Here is a 14339-nt window from a genome sequence, read left to right as displayed (position 1 = left end):
TTTTATTTTTCAATTTATATAAACAGAGAACACAGAGTCCAGATGTCACTGTCCAATTAAGCTAAGATGGAAATCGTTTCTCCTACTTAAAGCCCCAAGGTGAATCACCTTCAAAATGACCTTTCACAATCCTTCGAATTCACCTTTGTTTAAATTGTCCAGGCCTAAAAGAAAATATTACTCATTTTCTTTGCCCCAAAGGCACTGATGTAACATTAAAAAATGGTAAACAGAATTCTAAAATCCCTCCCAAGACACCCACTGACCCCACTCACAGACTCAGAGCAAAGCCACTTCTGCTGACACCTTAATCTGATTTTATTTGGTTATTTATCTTGTACCTGCTGCTAAACACACTGCAAGAGGGACTCTGAAACCTCAAGCTGTCTATTCATGTCTCCTATTTATGTATATGTATCATTAAATTGTCTATCCAAAATAATAAAACCTTCCAAACTTTGCACAGCTCAGATTCGGTTTACATAAAAGCCCTAAATACCAAGTCAGATCTCTTCTTGCTAAGAGAGTTAATGAACTATGAGAATTGGGATTCGATCATGTACTTTGCTTAATGTATTTTTATCACACTTATAGGCTAAGTATGATAAATAAACTTATACTTGCTGAATTAATTTGCCCTGCTACTCTGAAATCAGGAAATAATGATTGGTCATCATTGTATCTATTTTAGTTCAAAAGCAAACTTTGTATCAAATTTATTCTAATTGTATTTGAAATTATTATTCAGTTCATTTATGGAAGAGAAATATCAGTCCTAATGACTTCTAAAAAATGTGACTAACTGAATCATTATCGTACATTTACTGTTTAATAATCATATTTTGAAAATGTATGGCTAGAGTGTCATAATAAAATGGTATATCTTTCTTTAGTAATTACATTAAAATGAATCATGTTTGATTAATTGATTCTTTTGGATAATGTTGGTGTAATGTGTCATTCCTTAAGAAACCTACTGTTCTTTAGCATGTTTATTCATTGTGGTCATTGCATCAAATAAACACAAAAACTTACCCAGAAAAATAAGCCTAATCATATGATAAAAATGACAATATCTCTCAGAATTTACAGATTATATTTTAAAATGAATACAACTCAAAGGACTTTTACAAAGTATGTATAAGTAAACGATGTGTGGATTGTATAATATATGCATGAACAATAAAGTGGGTTTAAGAAACTGACCCCACTCACTGTGACTTGACAGTGAGTTAGTTATAATCTATTGTGCAAAGTATTTTGGAAAAAATGTTTATTGACAAAAGAAACATATTACAAAACATATCAGATATCATACCAAATACACTAAGGGACACTTAATACACACTGATCTCAAAAGATTTCATAATATGCCTCAGCATTGAGTTTTTATTTCAATAAATCCTCTAACTCTTTGCTGCCTAGATACTGCAGATATCAAACTGGCATCAGCATTAATAGAAAGCCCAAGATGTAATTGCAAAGAAGTTCCATTCAGTTAAAACATCTGATTCTACTTCCCTTTTCATAAACCCACCACCAGTAATGTAAAACAAACCAAAAAGAAAAGCTCACAAACTTTTTCCCTTCCTCAGCACTTCTGAGACTGGTCCCATTCTTCATCCCTTCCCTTCCTCTTCCAAAATGTCCCATTCATATTCTCAGCATTCTGCCTCCTGCACTTGGTCTTCTACATAACTTTCCTCCACCTTCCACCCAGGAAACTACAATGTCCCTCCATCTAAACTTAACTAATCTTGTTTTGTTAAATGCTTTGTAGATAACAAAGTGAAAGAAACTGAGAAAATAGTAGAGCACAGTTTCCAATTCAACGTTAAACCTCAATAGAAATCCATCAAGGAATTTCTGGCTGCCCACAGGCTTCCTGTGGGCAGGAACACACCCTTTACTTCCACAGTACCTCCTATCCAACTCTCTTCCTTAGGGAAAAAAAAACTTGCAAGAGAATTCTATTGTGTTCTGCAGAACAACCTTCCTTGCTTGCCCATGGTAGCCATGAAGTCAGGCTTATTACTGAATAGATCCAAAAGGTGGATTTTTTCTTCCAGAACAAAAGAACAATTCTATCCTTCCTTCAAGTTCATCTAGGCCAAATGACTGCCTCTCTTAAAAATAATGTGTTTCTTTCCTGTTGGATTTGTATTGGTGATAATGACCACTACTATAATAATAATGATGGCTAACATTTGCTGTGTACTTACCATGGATCAGTCCCTATGTAGAGTAGTCTGTCTACCTACACTGTCACATCCAGCCAAATACACACACACATACACACACATTTCCTATGCATCAGTCACTATTATGAACCCTCTTTTAAAGACTACAAATGGAGGCCCAGTTACATTATTCAACAAACTAAAGGTGACAGCCAGGTAAAAAAAGGTTAAATCTGGATCTGAGACTTCAAAACCTAGCTGCTCACTACCTGACTGACTATTCATGTCCCACCCCAGATTTACAAGCATTGAAGTATACAATTTTGTTTTATGCGAAAAAAATGGCCAATTGCATCACTGAGTGATAAATTACATTTGAGTAGCATAGTATTGAAACAAATAAACATTTCTGCACAACAACTTGTGTACCTAAACTAAGCTGCCAAGAATTCTAGTGCCCCGCCCTCCTCCCCTCACTGCTTGAGATTGCAGTGTCTTTTCTTGACCGACATTTGAGGATAAACCAGTCTCAGGAGACCACAGAGAGCTAGGCTATGTCTTGGGCCCCCATAGATTTCAGAAATAAACAATTTCCACATGAGTGAAACTGTAAGTTAATCATAAAGAATCTTAGCAAGAGCCTTGGCAGGAATCCACCAGCTTTTCCCTTGACAGTTTATCAAAGTCAGGGAAATGGTCTCAAGGGAAATGGTTGAATCAGAGGTTCTGGAGGGAAAAAAATTATATATATACATATATATATATGTATATATATGTATATATAATCTTCACAGACTAGAGTTTCATGAGACCCATACTCCTCTGTCTCTGTCCTTCAAACCAACCTCAGTCAGCCAGCCCACACTAAAGGCTCCCAGTAGGAATAGTGTTGGCCCTATATGTCTTTTGAGAACATGTGAGGATCATCATTCATGCAATGGTTGTGCAAAGTGTTACTGGCACTTACTGGGCATAAGCCAAGGCTTCAGACTTCTCATGTAAGTGATAACCCTGTATGTACACTGAGAACTGGAATATAACCCATTTTATTTATATTAAGTTCAACATATTTTTCCTTGACTTTAACCTAAGCTGAATTTTTCAGGAATGCAACTACTCTATAAACTAAGGGAAGGTTCTGTGCTTTTTTTTTTTTTTTTGGACATTTACCATGTGTTGTCTGCCATTTTGGAAACTTGCATCAACAATGGTAATGCTTATTTTGCTGCTACTGAAACTCTTATTTCTGTACCTGTGGCAACCTACACAAGAGCCTTCACTGTCACAATTCTCTACAGGGGTGCCAACATCTGACTTCAATATCTTTGCTAGCAGAATGCTGTCTGAGGGTTTCTGTCTTGTAATGCATGTTATTTCACTCTAACCAGTATTTATTTTATTTCTCCTTGATATACAATTCAGGCAGCAGTTCAGTGATTTTTTTTTCTGTTGAAACTGCATGCTGACACTATTTTTGAACTTCACTTCGGGACATTAAAGAATGTATCATAAAATACTCATTGTAAAAAGAGAGGTTTGAGTATGGTAGAATTGACTCCAGACATATTGTCTATTGTGACCCTTCCTGGATCACAGGGAGTGATGGATGGCAGGACTTTTGCCATCTGAAAAGGAAGGAATACTAAGTATTGGGTTAAGCTGAAAACTGGTCTTTTTCTCACCTGTTTATGGATAAAGATTAAATCTCTTTGGGAACCAATAAAGGATAATGATTATGGTTAATACAACATCTGGTTTCTAAATGTTCTTTTCCTTCACCCTTTGATGGCATAAGGCGACTTTGAAAAGAATAAAGCAATCACTGAAAACAGAAACAGATGTAAATTGAATTTGAGATAATTATAGCAGTGCATCAGAAGTAAAATTTGACCTTGGATTTCAAGTAAGGTAGGAAATGTGGCCTGGCAGGAAGGCTCCACTGTTGAGTTAAAGAGGAGAGTTAAAGATTAAACAAGTATCCTGTAATTTCCCAGCCTGACTTTTGTTTTTAGCTCAGTGGCTTCTGTCTAACCCCCAGCATCCTTTAGAGGTGACAAGTTGGGAGGGTCTTCATTCAAATGGGAATCTGGAGCATCAAAGGCTCTCATTATGGCAACTTCCCTATGTGAGTATTGTGGCTGAACTCCTGCCACCCCATTAACATGGAATCATTATTCCCAAGGTGAAAAGGACTGGGATCATTCCTGGAGAAATTAAAGGAAGCAGCAGTAACAGAGGCAGAAACTTGACCCAAGATTGTGCTGCTCTGTCTTATTTGGCCCAGAATTTCTACTTCAGCATCCTTATATAACTTAAAATATGCAAAGTTAGAGCTACCCCCAGAATCAAATTTCTCTATTACTTCCTTTCTCTGCTTGAAAGGTCATTTGGAAATAGAGACATTCTCACCATTCTCTCATAGCCAAATAGACTCTCTTAGACTGTAAATACACTGTGACTATTTAAAAGTCTCTTCTGATATATATGTACATATATATGTACATATATACATACACATTCATATGTATATGTTCTCACATCTGTTTCCCAATATTCCTTTCTTCTCTGTAAACTACAGAGATGTAAACTACAGTTCGCATCAGGCTGTGGTCTCTGATCTTGGAGTAAAAGTGTACAATACAGGGATTAGCTAAAGATGGAAGATGAGAGGAAGAAAGAAGCCAGCATACTTTCCCCCTTTCCTCTCTGATTTACAGTAGTATTTGCAGCAGCTACTACAGCTTTTCCCTCCATGAACCCTGACCCCAACCCAAGAAGACCCCTCCTTCCTGACAGACCCTGATGGTTTTCCCAAAGGGGGACACAACACCCTCTCTGTCCTCTCTGTCTTGGGCATAGTGACTTCCTGAGGGCCTTTGTCTCTGGGTTGGCTCCTCCCCTCATTTAGCTGCTTACCTCTCATGATCTGCACTAATTTTCTCTGTTTAAATACCTAGCTACCTAGAATGTTTTGCTCTTCTCACAGGACACTACAAAATCAGAATGAGAATAACAGTGGGGCTAGGAAACGTAAGTAAAGAGATTGGGCAGAGGTGGATTTGTGTCATGATTCTTGACATTTCTAGCCAGGTGCTTTGGAAAAATTAGAGCAATTTCTGTGCCTTCTCCTTTCATAAAGTGGTCATAAAACTAATACCTAATATTTTATGAGGATTAAATATTGTGGAAGCTTCTAAACTTCTCAAAATAGTGAGAGGTTTTGTTTTGTTTTTTTTTTTGAGAAGCAAAAACTTCTTTTTATTATAGTTCAAGGGCTGTGACCGATGGGAAGGTGTAGATGTAGCAGGCAACTACTGCCCTGGTTAGCATCGTACGCTCATTCCCATAGCCATAAATGTGCCAAAGGTGGGAGGCGGGGAAGGGAAGTGAAGGGTAAACAAAGGAGGAGGCTGCAATGCTTGGTAAGAAATGTATGCATTATCCTGCCCATGTAATTGTAGCCCCTCTGTACAGTATGTTCTCAAATAAAATAAAATACAATTTAAAAAAAAAAAAAAAAAGAAAGCACATGTGGAAAAAAAAACTGTGAGTTCAGGTTCTAACTTGAGATCTCATTGTGGAGGGATGCATAATTATATACTATGTGACTAATAAAAGTGAACATTCAGTGTAATGCAAAAAAAAAAAAAATATCCCAAACTGCTATCAGATCTCTAGATATTCCCTGGGTAATTCCAGTTAAGGAAAAGGCAGAGCATACACTCTGCTGTCTAGGGAACCAGAAAAGAGGAAAAGAGTGGTAGCTGTCATTACTTAAAATTGTGACAAAAGACATGTAATCATCATAAAAATGGATTGTATATCATTCCACTGTATGCCCATGCTGCATTTTATACACCCATATGTTCATGGGCATTAAGACCTCAACTGTAGACTACTATGAATAATACTGTAATGAATATGCAGGTAGAAATACACTTTTGAATTTCATTTATTAGACACATAAAAAAAAAAAATGTGCCAAAGGTGCCGCCACTCTGCATCATGGTTTTCCCAATGCCGCCCATCAGCTCCCGGCCCCGCATTCCCATCCTGAGACAGGAAAAGGTGCCAAAGAGCGCTGGCCGCCATGCCCACTGCGCAACCCATAACAAAGCCATCTTCACGCGATCGAAGCAGCTGGGCTGTGACTGCCCGTAGGGACCCACGGCCACCTGCATCTCGCTCTGGGCCTCGGTCGCTCGGCTCCACGTCTCACATGGAAAGCAATAGTGAGAGTTCTTAAATTGTTAAGTCAACATTGGGAGATAATGAAACGCAGTGGCACAATCTTTACTGGACTAGAATAACAGGTGTCAAAAGTAATTATTTATGAGCAGGTGCTGGTGATTCAGGCCTGTAATCCTAATTAGTCAAAGCCAGCCTAGCAGGAAAGTCTGTGACACTCTTATCTTCAATCAGCCATCCAAAAACCAGAAGGGAAGCTCAAAATGGCAGAGTACTAGGCTTATGCACAAAAAACAACTCAGGGACAGCACCCAAACCCTGAGTTCAAGCCCCATTTGTTGCAAAAAAAAAGTAACATTTTGTAAAAAAAAAAAAAAAAATCATTTAAAAACATGTCAAAGATGTAACCTCAAGATAAAATATTTCTTTAAATCGAATTAATTAAGATTTTATAGACAATTCAACACATTCTTTTAATTCTTTTCCACTCTCTAGTCTATGGCTGTGACTCCAATAGTACATTCTAGCATTCATCTGCGAATTAACTCTTGTTTGGGTGGTTTCTGAGGTTTATCATTACTTTCCTGGTCACAGCAAGTGTGAGTTTCTGAGTGTATACTCCAGGGATGCTGAAGAGAAGATAAGGAAAAGGGGGAGGGGAAGGAAGAAGGAAGAAGGAAGAGGGGGAAAGGAAAAAAGAAAACAAAAGAATGAAAAAAATAAGGCTCTAAGATTTCCAAGGTACAGTTCTCTGCATTATTCTATCCTATCATTTTCTGTGTACTCTCTGATTCCATTTTTCTAACACTAAGTAACTACCTTTCCTTGAATCAGTCTCACTATAAAAAAAATAAATAAATAAAGAGGAAAGAGGTTGGTCTCAAATTCTTGCACCACAAAGCAAACATCAAATTCTAAATCTAGCATTTTCTTGTGTCATAATTCTTCCTCTCTTCACCCTGGTTCAGCCCAGCCTTGCCAACTTAGCTACAAACTTCCCACATGATGATCTCTCACTACTTATTTGATATTTCCAGGCTATGTCTATATCTTACCAAAATAATTACTCTTGTCAATGTAATCAATTCAAAAACTACTATTAAGTCAGTTGTTTGTTCATGCCCCCAGCAAACACCAAGAAACTTTTCAGTTATTCTGTTGGATTATGAATCAATCGATATAGTCTTTCACTTGTAGGCCAAATTATTCAACAGAAAATTCCTCTAACACATCACTGTTATTCTTAGGAACCTAAATTGTCTACTACTCGCTTTTGTGTCTATGAAATCTTTAGATCTCAGCTTCCTGAGTAGTTAGGATTATAGGCATGAGCCACCAGTGCCCAGCTTGATTGTTCAGTCTTTTACTCCTCAGCCTTTAACGTTTTCTTTTCTATTTTTTAGTATCTCTGGTATATCAAATGGCAATTCCATGAAAGGAAACCTAACCTATGTTTGAGTCTCTAAGCAAAGGAATCCTTTTGAGTCTTTCAAGATATATGTAACATTATTCCAAATCCTTTACAGGGGCACTTCTGTACTACCCTGTAATGTATTCATCAACTAGAAAAGCAAATTTGAGAACTTCTAGGGACATTTTGTTTTTGGCGGTCATGGGGCTTGAATTCAGGGCCTGGGCACTATCCCTGAACTTTTTCACTCAAGGCTGGAACTCTATCACTTTCAGCCATAGCACCACTTCTGGTTTTCTGGTGGTCAATTAGAGATAAGAGTCTCACAGATTTTCCTGCCTGGGCTGGCTTCAAACCATGATCCTCAGATCACAGCCACCTGAGTACCTAAGATTACAGGCGTGAACCACTGGCACCAGGCTTAGACTGATTTTTGAAACTGAAGTTTACACAGAAGCAGACCTTAGATATTATTCTAGAACATAACTATATTTGTGTGGAAGGTATCTCCTGGGGACTTGTCTAAGGGCCAGTCTAGATCTTAAAAGAAAGATGAGATCTTTCCCAGAAAGACTATGCAGTAAACTAAAGGAGCCTGATAGGATAAGAAGCATCTGCCAGTGAATGTTTTGCTTGAGTTGTTGGATACAATCATGTTCTCCAAGATTAACTTGTACATTATAAAGATAATCCTTAAGGTCAAACTGACAATATTCCAACACTTGGAAGCAGACACAGCAAAGAAACCACACACTCCTGCATCATTATGTGTCTCTTTACCTGAGAAGCAAATGAACACGTGGAGGCAGGTATGAGTGGACACACATGGGAGAGGTCCATGTATATTTGGTTGTGATGTTGTGTCTGAAAATAGAATCTCCGTCCCAAGAGCTACTGCAGACAGGCAGATAAAACTTCCTGGAGAAGCAGCTCAGACACAACCCACTGGAAGGTCTTCTTGCAGTAGTTTTAATGGACTGTGCACGGGCACTCACACTTTCTCACCAGGCCCTCCTGGGACAATGCTACATAGTTTGAAGACAAGTAGACAGGAGTAAGGGTGACGTCTGTGAACCACGGAAGCACTTTTCCTCTCCATGAAACTAGCTGGTCCTTCTGGGGACCAAACTCATGACCTCAGGCTCGTTAGCACTCTACTCCAACCATGCCCAAAACAAATACAGGTTTGAAGCCAGAGGATCTTCAAACCACACATAAGAATGTAATCAACTGAGCCACAGGGAAACACATAAAGCAAGCACTTTTTATATTGGAAGGAGTCCATATTCTCTGGCTTACTAGAAATTTCTACTTAGATGTCCCTGACACTTTGATTTCAATGTATTTTTCCTTTATTGGTCCTTCCTTCTAAAAGCTATTTGCTATTTGGAACATTTATTCTATGGTATCATCACTCAGTCTACCAAGTTCCAAATCTTAAGGTTGTCCCTTAGCAACATATTGAGATCAAAGCAAAGTCCACTGAGGCAAGTGTTTCTCTCTCTCCTCCCCCAACTCTTTCCTGCCAATCCCCAAAGGTCGTCTTAGTCTACCCCTTATTGTTTTCTGGACAGGTACAATACCCGCCAGCTCTTCTCTCTCCAATTCATTGTATATTTCATACTTACAATTCTGTTTATCCTCTTCAAAAACGTCAGTGGCTTCCATTCCAATTGGATGGCTTAATGTATCTCAAGATCTATGACAAACTATCCACATGCATTTTGCCTTTGCATGCCATTCACCCTGCTTGGAAATTGCCTCCATCCCTTTCCAACTACTCAAAGGCAGTCTTCATGGAAGACATGGTCCATGTTCAAGTTCTTTCTTTCTATGATCCTTCAAACCTGTGTATCTTTCCAGTGAGCTTCTGGATCCCACATTTGCAATTACTCACTGGGAGTCTAGTTCTCTACTAGAGAAATATACTTAACATTATATTATGTCTTCTATGTAATACTTCTCTACCAAGTATCTTAGAAATTCTTGGAGTGCACAGAATGCTGCTTTTTTCTGTCATAGGCATTTATTGTATCTTGGTGTGTGAGAAATATTCTTTTGGGAATAGAGTCAAGAGAAAGTCAGATTCACATGACAATAATAGAGAAATGGATAATAAGAAATATACTAAAAGGATACTTTCAACTAGAAAAAAAAACAAAGAAAACAAGAAAGCAAAATGACAAGATATGAATTGAATCACTCCTACTAATTCATTTCTTTCCTGGGACCAGACAGACTTATGGAGAAATCAAACTTTTGCAAAAATAAATTGTTCCCCAATTCTGTATTAGGTTCCCTTTTCCTCTTATCACTGTCTCCCTTACAAAAACCAACCAATTGTCTAGTTTTCTCTCCCATGTGGGACATGTCGGATTTATTTCCTCTTTTGGAATCAGTCATTATAACCATCTACTTGACAGTCGCCCCCATCTCTAGTTGTATTTTCCATTATAGCAGCTATAAAACTCTCAAATCATAGCTGGTCCAAATTGGGAATGGGTGCTACAATTCTCAGAGTACCCTTAGGTTTACTTACAGGAGTTTGAGCAGATCCCCACAGCAAATATCACAGAAAAATCCCTTCATGCATCTAGTATGGGGGTGAGGGATATATATTTAAATAGACTATTCTGTCCTTCTTAAAAAGACTTAGCCTTGAGACAAACTAATTAACTAGTTAACTAGAGCCTAATCTGCAAGTATCATCAGAATTTAAACTGCTTGGGAAGGAGGGGGAGAAATGCCTAATTGCAGCCAACTCTCACCTTCCATCTAGGAAAAGGGAAAGGTCCACTCTAGCCATTCTAGTGTACCTAAGGGGTACAGAAAACACTTGTGAAGTTCACAAGTCAGATTCCCCTCTCCAACACTCACAATCACATCACTGAAGATCTATTGATAGCAGTTTCTTTTAGAGAGCAAAAGGAAAACTTGAATGATTTAAGTCCTTGCAAAACTGAGAAGGAAGAAGATCCAGAGTCTGTAGGAAATGAATGGTTTTTGATGGGAGAAAGTCTCCTCCCCTGAGAACATCAGGAGGAAAGGTGGAAAAACAAAGCCCAGCTACAAGTAGGTTGCCAGAATGGGTAAGGTATCTCTTTTTGATAGTGTTGATTTTCTCTGTGATGGAGGATGCAAATCTGCCATTAAAAGGAAGGACAAGGGGCTGGAAAGGTTGCCCAGTGGTAGAGCACTTGCCTTGCATGCATGAGGCCCTGGGTTCGATTCCTCAGCACCACATAAGCAAAAAGAAAAAAGCCAGAAGTGGCGCTGTGGCTCAAGTGGTAGAGCGCTAGCCTTGAGCTGAAGAGCAGAGGGACAGCGCCCAGGCCCAGAGTTCAGGCCCCACGACCGGACCAAAAAGGAAGGACAAAAGGGAAAGGAAGCAAAAGGTTTAAAAAGTGCATTGTGGTTGGTAAAGCAATCTTAGAAGAATGGTTCAACCAAGAAGGATCATTTGAAGATGAAGATTATGAATACACAATGATACCAACATGATCATTTTTATGTATGGCTACAAATTAAATATATCAGGGAGAGAAGTCAAGGTCTTTGTTAAATGCAGCAGTAACTTTGACTTTCTTCTTCTAATCTCAATCAACTATTTATAGCTCACAAAAGCATATATATCTGAATTATTTGGTATTTTTGTTGTTGGTTCATTAAAACTGTTAACAATAAGCAGTCTTGTTGGTTCTACAAATAAACTAAGAAAAGGAGGATACTCTTTGGAGAGGAACATAAAGACACAATGTCTATATGCACCTGATCATACAAACTAATATTTATCAAAATGAACTCCAGAGAGTGGAAACAAGAGGTTTTGTTTTTCCTGTTGAAAGTTGTGGTTTTCTTTTCTTTTTGTCTTGTTTGTCTATCTGTCTTTGGGAAAGTAGAGGAGGCACAAAAGTAGAGGGCAAAGGGTGAGTGAATGCAGCAGTGGTACTCATTAGACACTGTGTTCAAATGAACTTGTGGGTGAGGACAGGAGATAAAAACTAGGGCAGAATGAGGGAAGGAGTAACACTGTCCAAAAAGAAATGTACTCTACCTGACATATAACTGTAACCCTTCTGCATATCACCTGTATACAAGCAAGTAAAATTATTTTTTAAAAATGAATTAAGAAATAATATATGAGGAGGAGGCAACAATGCTTGATAAGAAATGCACTCATTACCTTGCTCGTGTAACTGTAACCCCTCTGTACAGTATTTTCACAATAAAAAACTTATTAAAAAGAAATAATATATGCAGATGTGCCATCTGCCTCCTAGGTCTTTCCTTAGTATATCTTCTTGTTCTATATCTGCTGCTAGGACATGAGCAGTAGATACTGGGACACTGAGACCCTGAATCTCCAACTTGATATGTTCCCCTAAAATGATACATCTTAGTTAATATCTGTCCATAATTTGGACACAAATGTGCAGCATGTATTTGGACTTTTCTTGACTTTAGAAAGAAACACCCCCGGGCTGGGAAGATGGCTCAGTGGTATAGCGCTTGCCTTGCATGCATGAGGCCCTGGATTCGATTCCTCAGCACCACATAAGCAAAAAGAAAAAAGCCGGAAGTGGCGCTGTGGCTCTAATGGTAGAGTGCTAGCCTTGAGCTGAAAAGCTGAGGGACAGCGCCCAGGCCCAGAGTTCAGGACCCACGACCGGACCCCCCAAAAAAAAGAAAGAAAGAAACACCCCCACTAATAGCAGAACAAATGTGTAGAAGCGAGATATTTCTACTTCTGAGCCAATAAATCACCCTCAGAGATAACTACTTGAGTCTAAAGTATGCAAGGCCATTTGCGTGTAACAATGCATGTGGAATCATAAATGCATGTATTAACAGTTGAGCCCTCAGGAGTAGATGGGAAAATGTGGCCTATAAGACTCATCAAGAATTTTGCACATCCTGTGTTGAAGGGCTGCCAGGAAGAAAAAAAAAATTGACCAAAGCCAAGGAAAAGTTGTGTAAAAGAAAAACTTAAAGAAGAGTAAGGACCCTTGGAAGAAGTAACCTATGAGATAAAAGGTCATTTATTCTTTTCTAATCACATCTCAGTTAAATGAGGGGATTTGGCAAGGAAGGGGCCTGGGTTGTAATAAAGATGTTCTATTAACTAAAGAAGCCAGTAGAGAATACAGTAGCCAAATAAACCGTACTGGCCTTCCCTCCCTTTCCAGCTGTTTCCTTTCTGTTGAATGGAAATAGGAAAAATTAAACCTTCTAAACTCAATACGAAAATAATTTTTCAGACTCCAGACAGCCTGATCAGGTCCTTACAAGAGAAATGACTTAGTGGTGACTTAATGATACACCCCCAGAATACAAATTCATGGGGCCAGACGTGGAACGTTCATCAGCCTTTCTAATGACATTCACAGAGTTATTTTTATGCTTAATCAAATGACTCTCAGACAGCTTTTGAATATGGAAAGGATGATACAAAATGTTTGTGCCAATTTCTGGTCATGCACTTTGCTTAAAAATTGACTTGGACTAGTTGAAATTTTGGCTGAAGGGGTTCTTGGTAAGTACACAGTAAAATACGCAGACATTTCATTGGACTGGATGAAGATGCCACTTCAGTTTGAATGTTGGGGTTGTCAAAGGTCAGCTAGGTGATGAAGTAAAATTCTCATTACACTATTTAGCAAGATTTTATAGTTTATATGTTGAAGTAAATAATTTCCATTCCTATTTGTGGATGGGGAATTCACTGAAATTTTCTAATAAAAGCACAATCAATCACTCTAAACATCTAAAAGCAAAAGCCGGTTGTCTTTACTTGCTTTTGTAGATTATAAACACAAGTTTGTCATATAATATTGTGGAGAATGAAACGGAGACACTGGTGAACATTTCATTGAAAATATGTGTTTCACAGTAAATATAAGGCATTAAATTTAGCTCAAAGGACACATAACAGGTGGCAGGATCTAACATGGAACTACTGACTTAGAATGACTGAGCGCTTAGTTTCAATGTTTCCATGTATATCACATACAGAGAATAAGACAGGGTTCGAATGCCCCCTTTAATGATCAGTCTCCTCTAAGTCTGTCTTTATATCATATTAACCATGTACTGGTTTCTAGGAAATACCTGGTAGAAGATAGCAAAGCAGGAAAGGGAAGACCCCAGCAAAAACTTACCCAAACTAATTCATTTGAAGAGAAAAAGAATTATTTTTTGCCTTGGCTAAAGTAATTTGGTTTGGCTTTCCACATGACCCAAATTCACCAGATAATTACCAGTTTTCTGTTTCCCTTCATGCCATTTTGGTCTGGCCTTTGAATCCTGGGTGTACCCACAGTCCATGGGATTAACTGAAAATTTCCCCTGACATTATTAAACCCATATACCATGCATTTTATGGCCTGCTGCAGGACCCCAGGTTGCCAGCAGTGGGAAATATGCTCTGAAGAATGGCTTGGGCCCCAATTCAGATAAAGGGAAAGAAGTTCTGAGAATACACTGCTTGAGGTCATCAACTAAAACAGGGAAGGGATTCTATCCCCAAAACTTTGCATGATTACACAGGAGGGGCTCAACAG

Source organism: Dipodomys merriami, unplaced genomic scaffold (assembly GCF_024711535.1).
Source record: "Dipodomys merriami isolate MVZ:Mamm:240054 unplaced genomic scaffold, mDipMer1.0.p SCAF_10, whole genome shotgun sequence".
NCBI lineage: Eukaryota > Metazoa > Chordata > Mammalia > Rodentia > Heteromyidae > Dipodomys > Dipodomys merriami.
The sequence above is the reverse complement of the archived record's forward strand: the minus strand, read 5'-3'. Positions refer to the sequence as shown.